This window comes from Podarcis muralis, chromosome 2, assembly GCF_964188315.1.
Source record: "Podarcis muralis chromosome 2, rPodMur119.hap1.1, whole genome shotgun sequence".
NCBI classification, from domain to species: Eukaryota; Metazoa; Chordata; class Lepidosauria; order Squamata; family Lacertidae; genus Podarcis; species Podarcis muralis.
In genome coordinates this window covers 56,887,406-56,903,799 of record NC_135656.1, presented here as the reverse complement: position 1 = coordinate 56,903,799, position 16,394 = coordinate 56,887,406, and the positions used below count along the sequence as shown (strand labels likewise).

At 41.3% G+C, this 16,394-nt stretch overlaps 1 protein-coding gene across 3 annotated transcripts in view; it reads left to right on the top strand.

Annotated features, from left to right (window-relative positions):
* Positions 1–16,394, top strand: part of FSTL4 (follistatin like 4) — a 343,706-nt gene that overhangs the window by 88,938 nt on the left and 238,374 nt on the right. The window lies entirely within an intron of this gene.

The following is a 16,394-nucleotide window of genomic DNA, read 5'->3' as shown; positions in this document are numbered from 1 at the left end:
GTGTGAAGCTGGAAGGAAATAAAGTGTGCAGGGAGCAGAAAACAGTGTGGTTTTCTGTGGGGAGGGGGGAAAATCTTAATTCCCCCCCCCCATTTAAACTCCATGTGATGGGGCCATGCCCAGCTGCCTTCTGTTACCAGTCTCCACAGGTATTATGTATCCTCAGTGTTGCAGCTTGGGATGATCTCCCCTACACACACAATTTTCCATTTTGAATTACCGTTTTGCTTTTGTGAATGAGAAGTTAAGGACTGGAAATTGCAAAATAATAAGCAAGGACTTTCTAAAGAGTCAGTGGGTTTTGAAGATGAAGCCAGGGTGAAACGTTCATCTATATACGTTTTACATCAGACAAATCAACATTCCCCTTTGTTTTTCTTTCTGCTTGAACTCATCTGGCCTTCCACTGTGTCATGATGTGATTTCTGAAAGGACTTGTATGTCTTCAGTTGCGGCAATGTGAAATGAAATCAATTTGACTGTGAGTGAGAAGTGGAAGAGGAGATGTTATGTTAGGGGAGAAAAATGGGAGAAGTGATATAAATGGAATTTTTCTATCCAGTGGTTCAAACAGAATTCCAGTGGATACGTTGCTCCTACTTTTCACTAAATAGTTTCAGTTTTCATTTTCTTTTTTTAAAAATTAAAGATTTCTCAGTTTACAAAAATACGTGCATTGTCTCCTTTTCAGGTTGTGTTTTCTACAGATCAGTTACATTTGTTGTGAGACATTAGTGCTGCATGCACTATAAGAAGAAAAAAGGAGCAAAGAGGGGGGAGGGATGGTGCACGGAGTGCAGTTTGCATGCAACATCTTCTCTAACCAATTGCTCTGAACAAATTTTAGAGCTTGCTTTTCCCTGATAGGTATGGCATTGTGGCTCCATTTGACTGATCAGTTTTGAAAAGTTTCTGGTGAAACCCTACATTAAGTCAGTTGTTTGTGAAGTCAAGCTGACAGGTGTGATGTTTTCCTGGGGATGCTGAACTCGGGGAAGGATTACTTCATGCAGTAATGGAGCTAATGGTGTTACACTCAGGACAGCTGTGGGTACATCTGGTGTTAAACTACCGTTATTTAAACTTTATGATGTGAGAGACTGCCAACTCTCCCACTTGCAGCATATAAATTATGTCGATTGCTCATGCACTTTTTCTAACCCTGATTTCTCTTGAATTATGGATGATCGACAGGGCCAGTGCTTGCTTTTAGCATTCCCAAGTGACCATATGTGCTCGGAGTGCAGTGAACAGTCATAATCTCAGTGTGTTCAGTCAGGGGATGCATAAAATTGTGTGGGCTGTGGCCATATAACGTGTATTCTAACCATTAAGGGAGCTTTTACATCTCAAAATTGACAAGCTGTTTTGGGGTAGTATATGCTTATGTTGTTCAGAAGGAAATACGTTGTGGTCATGGCTTTGCACAAAACTCCTTCAGCTAGAATTAAGGGCAGCAATATGCCAACACATGAACTCCACATATTGTCCTCAAAATATCCATTTCTGAATGTAGTGACAATTGGCCTATAATGGAGGCAATACCCTATTGGAAACAGAATAGATCTTTTAAAAGCTCCATGCACTCCATACTAAGACAAACTTTCTTTTCAATAGTGGCCTTCTTGGCAAACTCTTGATATTCTTAAGCTGTCATTAATTCTCAAGTCACAGTTATTACTTTGCACAACCTCTTTATGGGGGAGAGGGGAGATGGTCTTTCCAGTATCAGATTCCTTTTGAAAGAGAGTTATAGCACTTTATGATTTGAGGGGTGGTGAGGAGAGACATGTTTTAAAGGGCAAACTGGAATCCAGTAGGATTCCATTAAGCAGAATAAGAACAGATTACCCAGTCTGACAAGTTGGTGACTTTGAACTGTTAGCCACTAAAGTTCAAAATGCAAATTCTGGTTCAAATCACAAGGATTCTTCCCCAGATCAGATTGTAAAATGAGGGGGAGGTTATAGCTCATAGGTGGAGCATCTGCTTTGCATGCTGAAGGTCCCAGGTTGAATCCCTGACATCTTTGAGTAAGGGTGTGAATGTCCCATCTGCAACCCTGGACACCCGCTGTCAATCAGTGTGGACAATGCTGAGTTAGATGGAGCACTCATTATAAGGCAGCTTCTGGCAAGAGATGGGTTGCATTTCACAATGCATTCTTGCATTTCGCAAGAATGTATTTTCTAAGAGCCTCGCGAACCTGATCAGGAGCACTTTAGATCCTGAGAAGGCAGGAGACAATATTACAGATGACAGGGGAACACCAGGTACTGGGAATAATTAACTTCGTTGATGGGACAGGTTAGTTGAATTTCCAGGTGGCTCACAGAAATGGCAAGTGCGGGAAATTAGAGTTCTCAAGCAACAACATGCATGCAGAATCATCACATGTGTGAATGGTATTGTGAGCCCAGAAATAACATTTGGGGTGCTTCCAAATCACCTGTTTATTGAGCATTTGTCCCAATTTGTTTTCAAGGAGATTAAACAATGTTGGCTTATTAACGAGCATTCATTCTGATTTCTTTGCGGGGAAGATATATGACACTGCATCAAAGGCAGAGCTACTTTCTACTACACTTTTCCTCTGCCCCATCTGGTGAGCTGCTTCTGCTCCTTATCTATCCCTTCACAATCTACTTCCTAGCAGACTGAGCTGAAAAGAAAGCAGCCTAGGCTGTCTGTCCCTTACTGTTGATAGCTTGTGCTAGCATGCAGTTGAACCAGCACTCTGCTATTTCACATATTTTCAATCTACCTGAACTGTCTGTCTTTCCTCTGCCCTCATTAGCTGTGTGGAAGCATAATGGCTTCCCCTAATTTAGAGTATATTGACATATGCATGTACGTCATTTGATGTCTCATCATTCAACAACAAGCAGCTCAATGTGTCAGCTGTCCCTTTTGAAAACTATTATATTTGACAGTGAATGCAGATGTTACTACACCTCACTTCATTAGCATCCCTAATTATTTATGTGGATAAGTTTTTCCATGCTGGCTCAGAAATAAACTTGGGTGCACTCATAAAAAATCACCTCTAATGGCAAGTGAACCTTAAAACCCTTGCATTCAGATCAAAATCCAATCTAGTGAGGAACTGGCAGTAGGAGCAGTGGAGGGTATGACCTCTATGTTCCCATTCTGTACCACCATTCCATTGCCCCAAGGCCTGGAGATTCAGGGGAAGGTGGCAGAGACTGGTGGTTACACTTTCCAAGTCCTCAGGTTGGCTTGGAAAAAATGATCTTGCCCCCCCCCCCAATTTTCTAATCTTGGAGGAGAAATGATCTTCTGTGATTTGCCTCTTCCAATATTACGCCACCCATAAATCACTTGTTTGAGCAGTTGTTCAGATGGATAGGGCTGCTTAAGTAAAGTTTGCAGGGGCTTTTGAATGAAATCAGGTGACATGAGCATTATTTTGTAGTGTTTTTACACATGCAAGTTGTCATTTGACGGTGCCAAGTTGTTACTTGATGGTGCAAACACTAAGTGATGAGAAACATGCATGCATTTGTGGATTTATTCTCAGATTATTGTTTTTATAGACATTTGAATTAGCCTACAAGAAGAAATGTTATGAACTTCTGCTATAGTTTCATAAAAATGATTCCATATTCGAATTTTAGTGTGTGCAGTGAGTATATCTATAGGCAGAGCACCCCAACATTGGTAGTTTATATTTGGAAAAAACATATATTAAAATAATTCACATAAAAATGTAAATAGCCAAAATGGCACTAAATTCTAAACGAATGAAATTACAACAGTATAGTACTATAATCCTACAAATATCTACTCAAAATAGTGTCATTTATAAAGCTGAATCCCAGTTAGTGGATTGCAGCCTAACAAAAATAATATATTCCTGTATAGTTTTTAACAAACTTCATAAATAACATGTACTGAATAAAGTAAAACATGGTATAGAATGATGAAAGAAAGGAAAATGCAATCAGAGTGACTGCTGCTAGTTTTGGAATATTATATATACTTTATTACTTCCAATAAAGCCTCCCATTTTCTATGAGAAACTTCTTTTCATTTCCCCCCTGTCTGTAATTCAGCAAATTAAATCTGTTTAACCATCCCAGATACTGTATTGTTCAAGTAAAACTGAGACTGCAAAGCCATGTTGGGGTTGGTGCTGGCAAGTTTAATTGCATTTAATTGCATTTCCATGGTACCCAGACAGGGATAGCTTGTAAGCCTCACTTTGTATTTGCCTGTTCTTTGAATTATCCCAATACTTTGCTTAGATAGTTATTTGTTGCTTTCATGTTCACGGATGGCTAAATACAATCAGATCCTTGGGTATTAAAATGCTAAATGTATACCATTTCTTGATTCTTGAATGTCAAAAATCTAATTTTTAACTGCTGCTTAAAACATTCCAAATCTCACACGAAGGAGCAAGCGAAAGATGGAAAATGGTACCTTGCCCAAAGTCTGCCGGTGGATAGCCAGACCAAATGACTGGACTGGAATGACCGGAAGGTATTCAACTACTCCATTCTGTGAAAGAATTCCCAGTTGTGCAATGGGACTTTCCCCCTCCTCTCCTTTCTCCATGCCCTCCCCAAATCTGTTTTGGAGGATTGGGGAAACCCCTAGAATGGATTTAAGGGGTGTTCAGGATGAGTGCAATGGAGGGGGGGCATTCCTTTGTGCAATGAAAAATCCGGATGGAGTGAGAAACGTTCAGCAGGTAGAATCCAATGTAGCTCTTAAACAAAGGTTTGGTATCTCTTCTATGAGACACAGGGCACTACAGCCTTCATTTCCTCCAGCGGCATAGTTGGCTCTGTTCCCCTCTACGCATCAATCTGCTTGTTACACAGAAAGTGTATTCAGGGTAATATAATGCATTCTGACTCCAGTATACTAGATTGTAAATGCGTGTTGGGAATCCATTATTGTGATAAAATCCCAAGCATCTTGTATCATGCAAAATAATGTGTGCTGCTGAGATTAATTAGTGGATAAATGAAACCGAGTTGTTTCATCTAGCTCAAAAGGTGCATTGCCTCTCTCAGTCACAGTCATAAAGGTTATTGCTAAAAAGATATGCCATAATAGGAAGGCATATCTCTTTCTTCAACGATATTTCAAAATATTGTGCTTCCAGTTACTAGCCAAGTAAATTTATCCCTTAAAGATTACCTAGGGAATTAAGCTATCCATTAACTTTGTAAAGTTTATAGATTGAAGAAGAGCCTGCAGGATCAGGCCAATGGTCTATCAGGTCCCCTGTTCTCATCGTGGCCAACCAGATGCCTGTTATGTCTTCTCTTTCCAGATTCTAGAAAAACGCTTTCTACAAGCCAAATTAGGAACATAGGAACCTGTCTTATTACCAGAAGCAGTTCATTGGCTAGAGCATGGGTAGGCAAACTAAGGCCCGGGGGCTGGATCCGGCCCAATCGCCTTCTCAATCCGGCCCGCGGACAGTCCGGGAAGCAGCGTGTTTTTACATGAGTGGAATGTGTTCTTTTATTTAATATGCATCTCTGGGTTATTTGCGGGGCATAGGAATTTGTTCACCCCCCCCAAAAAAAGTCCTGCCCCCATAAGGTCTGAGGGACAGTGGACCGGCCCCCTGCTGAAAAAGTTTGCTGACCCCTGGGTTAGAGGCTGCTACACTAGCTTCCCAGGAGGTGGGTCGCTGTTGCTTCTCTAGAGAAAGAAGAAAGGCGGAGGGGCTGCAGAAAGGTCAGTGTGGTGCAAACACGCAAAGAGGAGTACTGGGTGGGCTCCATGGTGAAACCCAATTGACAGCTACATTCTCAACACATTTCCCCCCGAAAGTGCAGATCAGGACAGTTTGTATTAGAATTTGCAAAGACAGAAGTTGTCAGCCATTTTTACTCAAGGTCACCCAACAAGCTTCATGGTTGACTGGGGATTCAAATCCTGGTTGTCCTGCTCCAAATCCATCATTTTTTCCAGTATATGGCACTACACTATATTCACATTTATTCTTTTGAATAAAGTTAGAGACCGTACAAAGTTTTGAGTATGCATATCTGGTATCTTGCCTTGAAAGGTCTACTTAAACTTCCCACTTCCTCTCCCAGACTTTTAAAAAAATTTAAATCCATTCAGCTGAATGACAAAGTAGCAGTGACAGTGATCTAATGGATCATCAGTTTCTGGAGGGTATAAGTACATTGACATAATTGTTTATTGTACCTAAAAAAAGAAAAAAATCGGTTAGAGGACAATCAAAGTTCAGTCACATCTAAAGAAACAACGCAAGCAGGTCAAAACAAGTAGCACAGTATGCCGTGCTAAATCAGTGCAGACAGGCAAGTGCGGAGGAAAGAGGCTTGCAGTCCCCATGACATTTCGTGAGTTTAGGTTTCTGTGAAGTGGAGTCAGCCACTTAATCCTTGAATGAACACATCTGATGCTAATGCCCTGTGCTTTGTTGTGTACTATGATCTAATTGAGAATTAATGCATTCTCTTTTGTCCCTGGAATGAACTTGCCTACACACTCCCTCTGGACCAGGCAATACAAGTTTATCAGCAGCACCTTGCCTTTCCATAACCTTTCTCCCCCAGCCTTGATGGGTGCATAGTCTCTTGTCACTTGACTTACCCACCTGAAAAGACAAGAATTGTCAGGACAGGAGACAGGCAGATTTGGGGCTAGAAATGTGTATTTCTTGAAATGTGCATATTTGTTTTAAGGCAGATCATTTGCCCCTTTGCATAATGACTGTTTATTTTTCCCTCTCCGTGTCAGTGTGTCAAATATGATCACAGCAGAGACACATCCATCACTCCTGCATTACATTTTCACAAAGAAATTCAAATTAGTCAGCAAAAGCATGCATGTTTTAAGACTCTATATCTATCTATCTATCTATCTATCTATCTATCTATCTATCTATCTATCTATCATCTATCATCTATCTATCATCTATCTATCATCTATCTATCTATCTATCTATCTATCATCATCTATCTATCATCTATCATCTATCTATCATCTATCTATCTATCTATCTATCATCTATCTATCTATCTATCTATCATCTATCATCTATCTATCTATCATCTATCTATCTATCTATCTATCTATCTATCTATCTATCTATCATCTATCTATCATCTATCTATCTATCTATCTATCTATCTATCTATCTATCATCTATCTATCTATCTATCTATCTATCTATCTATCTATCATCTATCTATCTATCTATCTATCTATCTATCTATCTACCTATCATTTATCCACACTGCTTATAAATGTTTAAGCTTCACTGGAATTATTAATATTTTTTTTTCCATGGGCAAAGGATCCAAAGAATTTGGAGTGAGGCAAGAATGTCAATAGCTAGGAATACCAATTACTGGATATTACAGATGGGCAGAGTGCTGCTGCGCTCCTGCAAACCAATGGAAACAGATCTCTCTCAAGGGGAGAAAGGCTGTTTCCCCCAAATCCATGGTGGGAGGCAGAGCCGGATTTAGGTTTGATGAGGCCCTAAGCTCCTGAAGATAATGGGGCCCTTTATGTGCCCAGCTGTCCTTTGTCGACAACAAATGGTCGCTGTTTTTTGTGTTGAATATATGCTATACGGTAATTTATGGACCTAAGAATATTGGGGGGAGGCAAGAGAGTGGGGCCCTAAGCTATAGCTTGTTTAGCTTATACGTAAATCTGGCTCTGGGCAGGAGTCCACACCCCACCAGCGACCTTAGTAGTAATGTGGTCCTTTCTGCTGGATTTACCCCACCCTTCCTATATTTCCTGAAGATTTATACTATTTTCCAGTCATCGCTTCTAATAAATGGACAAAATATTACAATGGATGTACCATTACTGGAGTGGTGTAGCAGACACTTTCCTACGATCCAGTTGCACTCTGAAAAATATGGAAGAATGAATACGTGGATGGCATCATTCCTTCCCAGTGGATGTCAGTCCCCAATATCCAACCCACGTTCATCCCCAGAGGGAACTTTTGCACTCCACATAGTTTTGGCTAGAATCATGATCTTTACTTTTCTTCTCTTTGATGTCAGAAGTGGGCAGCATAATGCATTATTTATTCCAGCAAACTCTCCTGTGGCAACCTGAGCTCACAAAACTCTTGTCACCAAATATTAAATTGGACCATAACTCAACTCCTATAAATCCATTAAAGTAATTTGCACTCACTGTGGAGCTAGGCTATAAATCTTTTTGTTTGGTTTTACAAGACAAGCTTCTGCCAAAAACATTTACCGGCAGGTTGTACTAATCTCACCCTTTTCTCTGTAGGTTACATATGAAGTAGACTAAAGGACACAAAGGCTGTGCTTAAAGCACATTAAGAACAAAGCAAAAATTGACAAAGCTCGTGACATTTGGATTCTAGCCTCTCATTTTATCCCTAACTCATATGGCGAACACAGATGTAAGGAAGGAAATAAAGCAGGCGTCCAGAAGATTCTGGCTCCCCACAACTATGTCTGTCAGAGTATTTTCCAGGGGGTTCTCATTTCTTTCTACCATATTTATATGGTAGTTTTTTAGGCTCAGGTTTTCTGTTGGAAGTGCCACTGAAATTTCATGTAAAGCCGAACTGAAAGAGAACATGGCAGCTCCTTAGGTGAAACAGCTGGAGCATTTTGAGGGAAGCTAAAATTATTTAGAAGATAGGTCTAGTGTTTTGAAGAAAGGAGCTCTGCACATATACCATTTATATTATCTTTAGAATTACTGGAGATGTAGCCTACTTTGCTTCCAAATTAATATGCAGTAGTTTTTCTACCTGCATTCAACAAAAGTATTTTACAAGGACTGTTGACCTATGTTGATTGTTAGACTTTGCCATTATGCTCTTGGATTTTGTTAAAACACTTTTGTATACTGGCTTCCTTCTCTTATCTCCATTCCATAGCCCAATGATCTAAACTTGAGAATTGCCACTTGGGGACCAATTTATCCTGATTGTAGGACTGAGGTCAGGCTTGCAAAAAACAACAACCACATAATGGTGCAAATCCAGAACTGGCTGCTCAAAATGTGTTTACTGTTGACTGAGTGCAAAGGTACTACATGAGTTGCTTCTTAGCATATCTGATGGCCCTTAGGAAGTTACAGATGGGTAGCCGTGTTGGTCTGCCATAGTCAAAACAAAAAAAATTCCTTCCAGTAGCACCTTAAAGACCAACTAAGTTAGTTCTAGGTATGAGCTTTCGTGTGCATGCACACTTCTTCAGATACACTGAAACAGAAGTTGCCAGATCCTTCTATATAGTGAGAAGGTGGGGAGGGGTATTACTCAGAGGGGGGTGGGAATGGGTGATTGGCAGATAGCTGTGATGAGCCTGTTGACGACCCTTAACGACTGCAGTAGGTCTTACAGGAAAAAGCAAGGGGTGAGAAGGTGAAAAATGGCTTTGTCATGTATAGTGAGATAAGAATCCAATGTCTCTGTTCAGGCCAGGTGTCTCGATGGTTTTAAGTTTGGTAATGATTTGCAATTCAGCAGCTTCTCTTTCCAGTCTATTTCTGAAATTCCTTTGTAGTAAAACAGCTACTTTGAGATCTTGTATAGAATGTCCTGGGAGATTGAAGTGTTCTCCTACTGGTTTCTCTGTCTTGTGATTCTTGATGTCAGATTTATGTCCGTTTATTCTTTGGCGTAAGGTTTGGCCTGTTTGTCCAATATAGAGAGCTGAAGGACACTGTTGGCATTTGATGGCATACACAATGTTAGACGATGAGCAATTAAATAGTCCCGAGATGGTATGTGTGATGTTGTTGGGGCCAGTAATGGTGTTGTCCGGGTGTATGTGGCAGCAAAGTTGGCATCTGGGTTTATTGCAGGCTCTGGTGCCAGTGTCCGTGATAAGTCTGGTTGTAGTATTATTGTGGGTTAGGAGTTGTTTAAGATTGGGTGGCTGTCTGTAGGCAATGAAAGGTCTTCCTCCCAGAGCTTGAGAAAGAGAACTGTCATTGTCCAGGAGAGGTTGTAGATCTCTGATGATGCGTTGTACTGTTTTAACTTGGGAGCTGTATGTGATGACTAGAGGAGTTCTGTTATTTTCTTTTTTGGGTCTGTCTTACAGCAAGTTCTCTCTGGGTATCAGTCTGGCTCTGTTGATCTGTTGTCTAACTTCATCTGCTGGGTATTTTAGTTCTAAAAAGGTTTGCTGTAGATCTCTTAGGTGAGAGTCTCTGTCTGTAGAATTGGAACAGATACGGCTGTAACGTAGTGCCTGGCTATAAACAATGGACTGTTTGGTATGTCTGGGATGGTGGCTAGAGGCATGTAGATATGTTTGTCGGTCAGTTGGTTTACGGTATAAGGTGGTGTCTATGCGCCCATCCTGTATTTTTATAGTAGTGTCCAAAAAATGTATTTCTTGCATAGATTGATTCATTGTTAGGTTGATTGTGGGGTGAAAATCATTGAATTTCTGGTGGAAGGTGTTCAGGGTCTGTTGACCATGTGTCCAGATGATAAAAATGTCATCAATGTATCGCAGGTACAAGAGAGGTTTGAGTGGGTAGGAGTTTAGGAAACGTTGTTCTAAATCTGCCATGAAGATGTTGGCATACTGTGGGGCCATGCGGGTGCCCATTGCTGTGCCGCTGATCTGAAGGAACAGGTCATCACCGAATTTGAAGTTGTTGTGGGTAAGGACAAATTGGCAGAGTTTGGTGGCAAAGTCCGCTGTGGTTTTATCTGAAATGGTGTTCCTTATAGCTTGTAAACCATCGTTGTGTGGGATGTTGGTATACAGAGATTCCACATCCATAGTAGCTAGTATAGTATTGTTGGGAAGATTATTTAAAGATTGTATTTTCCTCAGGAAATCTGTGGTGTCACGTACATAGCTGGGAGCACTGATGGCATATGGTTTCAGAACAGTGTCCATATAACCGGAGACACCCACTGTGATAGTGCCAATACCTGAAATGATGGGGCGTCCTGGATTTCCTGGTTTGTGTATTTTAGGTAGAAGATAGAAAGTTCCTGGTCAGGGTTCTGTTGGTGTGTTGGTGAGGATCTGTTCTTGGATGTGTGGGGGTAGCTCCTTAACAATCTTGTTCAGTTCTTTTTTGTATTCTTGTGTGGGGTGGGTTGTGTGTGTATTCTTGTGTGGCCCTTAGGAATGTATTTTTGTATTCTTAGGAGTGTATTTTTGTATTCTTGTGTGGGGTGGGTTGTGTGTGTATTCTTGTGTGGCCCTTAGGAAGACTGGAAAGAAGTTTTAGAGTGAAGGTCTCTTAGAATAAGATCTCTTGGAATAAAATGGATTTATAGTACAAGGTGGTGACATCAGGCTGGCGGGGTGGTCCGCAGAACTTGGTAACATGGCATTTCAGATTACAACTGGGAAGCACTCACCAAGTAGATTTTTCACCCACAGCTGCAAAAGCCCTTTTGATGAAAGATAATGGCCGGTAGAAAACTGTGACACACAAACCCTCAGCGAAAAAATAGAAAAAAGAAGGAAAGAAACCAAGAAACTGAGAATGGGCTAAAGCGTTGCTGTCGGGATGGAAGAAGAGTATCTCATCCAGAGTGAATGATTTATTAAAATAATCAGGTTCGAAGCATTCACCCAGCAATTGCATCCATGATTTGACTACTGACTGTGAAGGTGCATCACTGTGATATCAGCTCAAATGGATCTTTTTATTGAGTTAGAATTTCAGGTTAATGGTGCCAAAAACAGGGGACTCTGAGTAGTGAAAATAATGAAACTGCCATTTGCAAACATTATCCAAATCCATAGTTCCAAAGCGTCTTACTTCTTATGCCCAAAGTACTGTCCTTTTTATGATACTGCTTATGCCCAAAGTACTGTCCTTTTTATTATACTGCTTACCGCTAGGGTTGCCGAAACAATACCCCACTCCTTATTTTCATTTTACTTGAAAAGCTGACTTTTTTTTTCCAAATAATTTTTATTGGTTTTTCACATTTTATAAAGACATAACACACACGTATGAGACAAAGACAAAGAACATGTATAATTTCGAAAATCTTACTTTCTTAACTTTGGTCCTTGACTTCCCCCCACCCCCCCCCCTTCATACATCCCAATTCCCATAATTATGTCAGCAAGTTATTGTTTTCTCTCCTTACCATGTTAGTATTGCATCTTTTGTAAAAAAAAAGTTCTGTCCTAAGTTGGACTCAAATTCCCTTCCATCGATTTCCCATTTTTTATTAAACATCAATCATATTGACTAGACCCAAAAATCATTAGTATTTTTTAAAAAAGAAAAAAGAAAAAAGAAAAAAAAATCTGTTTCCCCCCCCCTCCCCTCCCCGGTTCGTCCCTTCCCAAGTACTTGTCCACAATAACAGTTCTTAGCCTGGATTCCTGACATCCGAGGCTTTCAAGTCTCTTTCAGTCCCTCTCCGCCGGTTTTGTTGGTAGTCCTTTATGTTGGCCTTTGGGTCTCGAAGGAGTTCTATCCCAATCAAGCCAGGTTTTCTTCCCACCAGGAAACTTAGAAACAACTGCTGCAAAAGTTCCACCAGTCCTTCATATTCAGAATGGAGGCCCCAATCATATTTCTTCTTTCTTTTGAGTTCTTGAATTCCAGGTACTCCAGGGGGCTCCTCCTTCGTCTTTCGCATCTTTTGCAGATTTGTATTCCATGTAATCCAAGGGTCTTCTTGTTTATAATCCACATGTATAGGCTTCTGGTTGTTGCTTTCCATCTGTACTTTCTCCTTTCCTTGTTTAGTCTCCTTCAGTTCTTGAGATATCTCTTCCAATTCAGCTGCAGATTTTTTCTCACATTCAGCAGAGCTGCTTATTCCAGAAGTCAAGGTTGTGAGTTGTTTATTCATAGCCAGACTCTGCTCTTGTAAAATTCCCACCAAGTGGAACATTCTTTTTATTTCAACTAGTAAATTTCCATCCGCAGCCATTGTAATGTCCAGAGTTCCCCCTAGAGGGAATCTGGTTACTTAGTAATCTTTTCCCAACAGTCCCTTGCCTCATTCTTTGTTTCTTTGTTTCCAACCACTTTAATTCAATTGTATCACATTTAGTCCAGGGAAATCTTAAGTAACATGCTTTTTCACTTTAAATTGCCCGTTTGACAGCTTTGACAGCTGTCAAACTCCTTCCCTCTTCAGCAGGCTCAAAAACAGGACGCTCCCGGGCCCGGGAGGGGGGGTTACACACAACAAAAGAAAAGCTTCTAAAAGCCTCTAAAATTCCACTCTTACACTCCAGCTCAAAACTTCTTTTGTCAAATCGTGAAAGTTAATGTCTTTTTAACTCACCCCAAAGGGGTAGGCTCTCCAACTTAGTTCTCCTGCTCTTGCTTTAAATCGTCTGCAGGAGGGGGGGTGCGGACTTCCCTTTGACACATCCCCCGGTCGTATCAAATTCACAGGAAAATATTTTAAAGTCCGAATTCCAATCTACTCACGGGTTGCTTCTTTTCGGGTCCGAATTTAAGGAAAAAAGTCAGCGCTCTTCAGCCATGGCACACGGCTCCGCTCCGCTGGGGTAGCGGTCTACTCCCAGCACCACGCCACTCTCCGTACCCTCTCCGTAGCCTTTAAAAAGGCTCTTCGTGGGTCGGGGGGCGCTTAAGGTGCCCACCGAGTCACCAAGTCCGCAGGCATCCGCGCCTGCGGTTTTTGAGGGTCTCCGCGTCGCCATCGCGGCAAGACCCGTCCCCAGCGGAGCCGATTCCCTCCGGAGCTCGGAGAGAATCCGCCATTAGCTGTTCGCGCCAACCCGGAAGTCTCGAAAAGCTGACTTTTCATCCAGCTTTCAGTTCACTCAAAATGTTCATTCGTATCCATTTGGATTTGTTTTGTGCAGGTTTTCACTGTCACTGAACAAAGTGACATCGTCATGCAATTATTACATATTCATTCGCCTTCCAGCACATTTCCCCAGCATCTTTTATTATTTGCTTTCTTGCAGCATATGACTTTATGTAGCAATATTCACAGCACAATCCTATGCATGTTTACTCAAAAGTAAATTCAGTTGTGTTCAGTGGTATTTGCTTCCTACTCTGTGCATTAAGGCTTGGTAACCTTAGTGATATAAGCACCTCACGCATCATCACACAACATCATTCCGTTTCTTACATGGTATTCCATTGGCTGCACTGAGCTGCTGTAATATTATTTGGAACTCATTGCTGAAAACAAAATCAATGGTAGGAAGCTGTTGCCGCTGGCAACTCAGGCTCCTGTGCTACCCATCCATCCCAATAAACAAGGCTTTTCACCCATACTCACCTGGAATATTATGTATCAAGGTGGGACACATGTTTGAACATCAATTTCTTTTTTCTTCTTTTCTTTTCTTTTTTGCTGAGGGTTTGTGTGTCATAGTTTTCAGCAGGCCATTATCTTTCATCAAAAGGGCTTTTGCAGCTGTGGGTGAAAATCTAACCTATGAAACTTCAGCTCTGTCATTTTTATCAACTTCTTTCTCTCTCCATCATATCTGATTCAATCAGCCTATGCTACAAGCCATTGCTGCCCCAGGAAGAAATTGTTTGTGTCATAGGTTTTAGGAAGATTTTCTTTTTTAAAAAAAAAGGCAAAAGCTTAATTTCACTCCTTTTAAAAATATCTACTGTTCTGCTTGGAAAGAAGAATTATCCATAGTTCTTTGGCATTCCACAGGCCATTTTAAGGATAGCCTCATGCTGTCATGCTTGTTAGAGTAGGTCTCTTCCCAACACACAAGCATCAGGAAAAAAATTCCAGCTGGTGTGAAGTGGCTCATGTTTTCAGTTATGTGAAAGGAAGAATGCACACCATTCAGATACCTCTTGATTATTTTAAGGTGAAAAAGACCAAGAGACAATCCCCACTCCCTCTGAAAATACCTAGAGACCTTTGCATGCAAAAGGTCCCAGGTTGAATCCATAACATCTTCATGTAGGGTTGGAAAAAAAACCTTCTGTCTAAAACTTTGGAGAGATGCTGCCAATCAGTGAAGACAAAAATTGAGCTATATGAACCAACGGTCTGAGGTATGGCTGCTGCCTATGCTCCTAAATGATGTAGAAAACATAGCTGCTCTTTGTCAGTTCTGAGCCATCAACTCTTTACCTTTCCATGAGTGTGTGGTGGAGAGCAATACTTGAATCCTAGTTTTGAACTTCAACAACTGGAACAGAAGCCTTGTAATTAGATTTAGAGTTGTGAGGCTCATTAAGTATTACCTTTGAAATATCCTCCGTGAAAGGTTAATTCCATCTCTGGGGTGTAGTACTTTAGCAAGGGGCCTGATTATCCCTCACATCCTATCTGCATTTTATCTTACCCTCTTCCCATGCCTAGCGCAAACTCCTTGTTCTTACCTTTAAAGGATTCCACAGCCTCACCTTTCTATCTTTCTGCTCTCATATCCCAATATATTACTCAGATCTGACCTCCAGCTCTACCACTTTGAGCTTGAGAAAGGCTTGTGAAAGGCAACCTGCTCTTCTAAAAGAGAGGAGGCTCTTCCTTGCTTCACCCATTGTTTATCCCTCACTGCCCTTGTGTCTGGATTGGTTGGTGTGGTGAGACAGAGTTACCCGCCTGACACCTTACTGGGACAATGCTGGGTTAGGGCAGCAGCAAAGTCAGGGTTGTGAACTAGATTGGAGTCAATCTAGTCCCGCTACTGGTAATAATAATAATAATAATAATAATAATAATAATAATAATAATAATTTTATTATTTATGCCCAGCTCATCTGGCTGGGTTTCCCCAGCCACTCTAGGTGGCTTACAGAACATAATTTTTTAAAAAACATTAAACATTAAAAATTTCCCAATACAGGGTTGCCTTCAGATGTCTTCTAAAAGTCGGATAGTTGTTTATTTCCTTGACATCTGATGGGAGGGCGTTCCACAAGGCAGGCACCACTACCAAGAAGGCCCTATGTCTGGTTCCCTGTAACCTCACTGAACCGTCAAAAGGCCCTCAGAGCTGGACCTCAGTGTCCGGGCAGAACGATGGGGGTGGAGACGCTCCTTCAGGTATACTGGTGCGTCTGTGCAGCCCTGACCTTGCCACCAGCCTCCCCCAGAGCCATTCAGGTAAGGTAAGGAAGGTCAGCTCAGTGGCTCTGCCACACTACACCAGGCACTACTGGAACGTACTCCCAGCACACTGACATTGGTGCCTCTTTCTTCAAATCACAGTTCAGAACACTTCTGCAAAACCTTTGGCCTAACCTTATTCCCCAGCTGAGCTCTTTTGTTGTCTCTTTCCCACTGTTATCTTCTCCTTCCTATCCAGTTAGATGTATGCCCCTTGTCTTTGGGGTCTAATTGCCAGCTCATGTATTGAAAATAAGGGGAATTCACATGTGTATGATCATCACTCAGTGATGACACACTCTATTAAATCAGGGATGAGGAACTTGTGGCCTTCCAGATG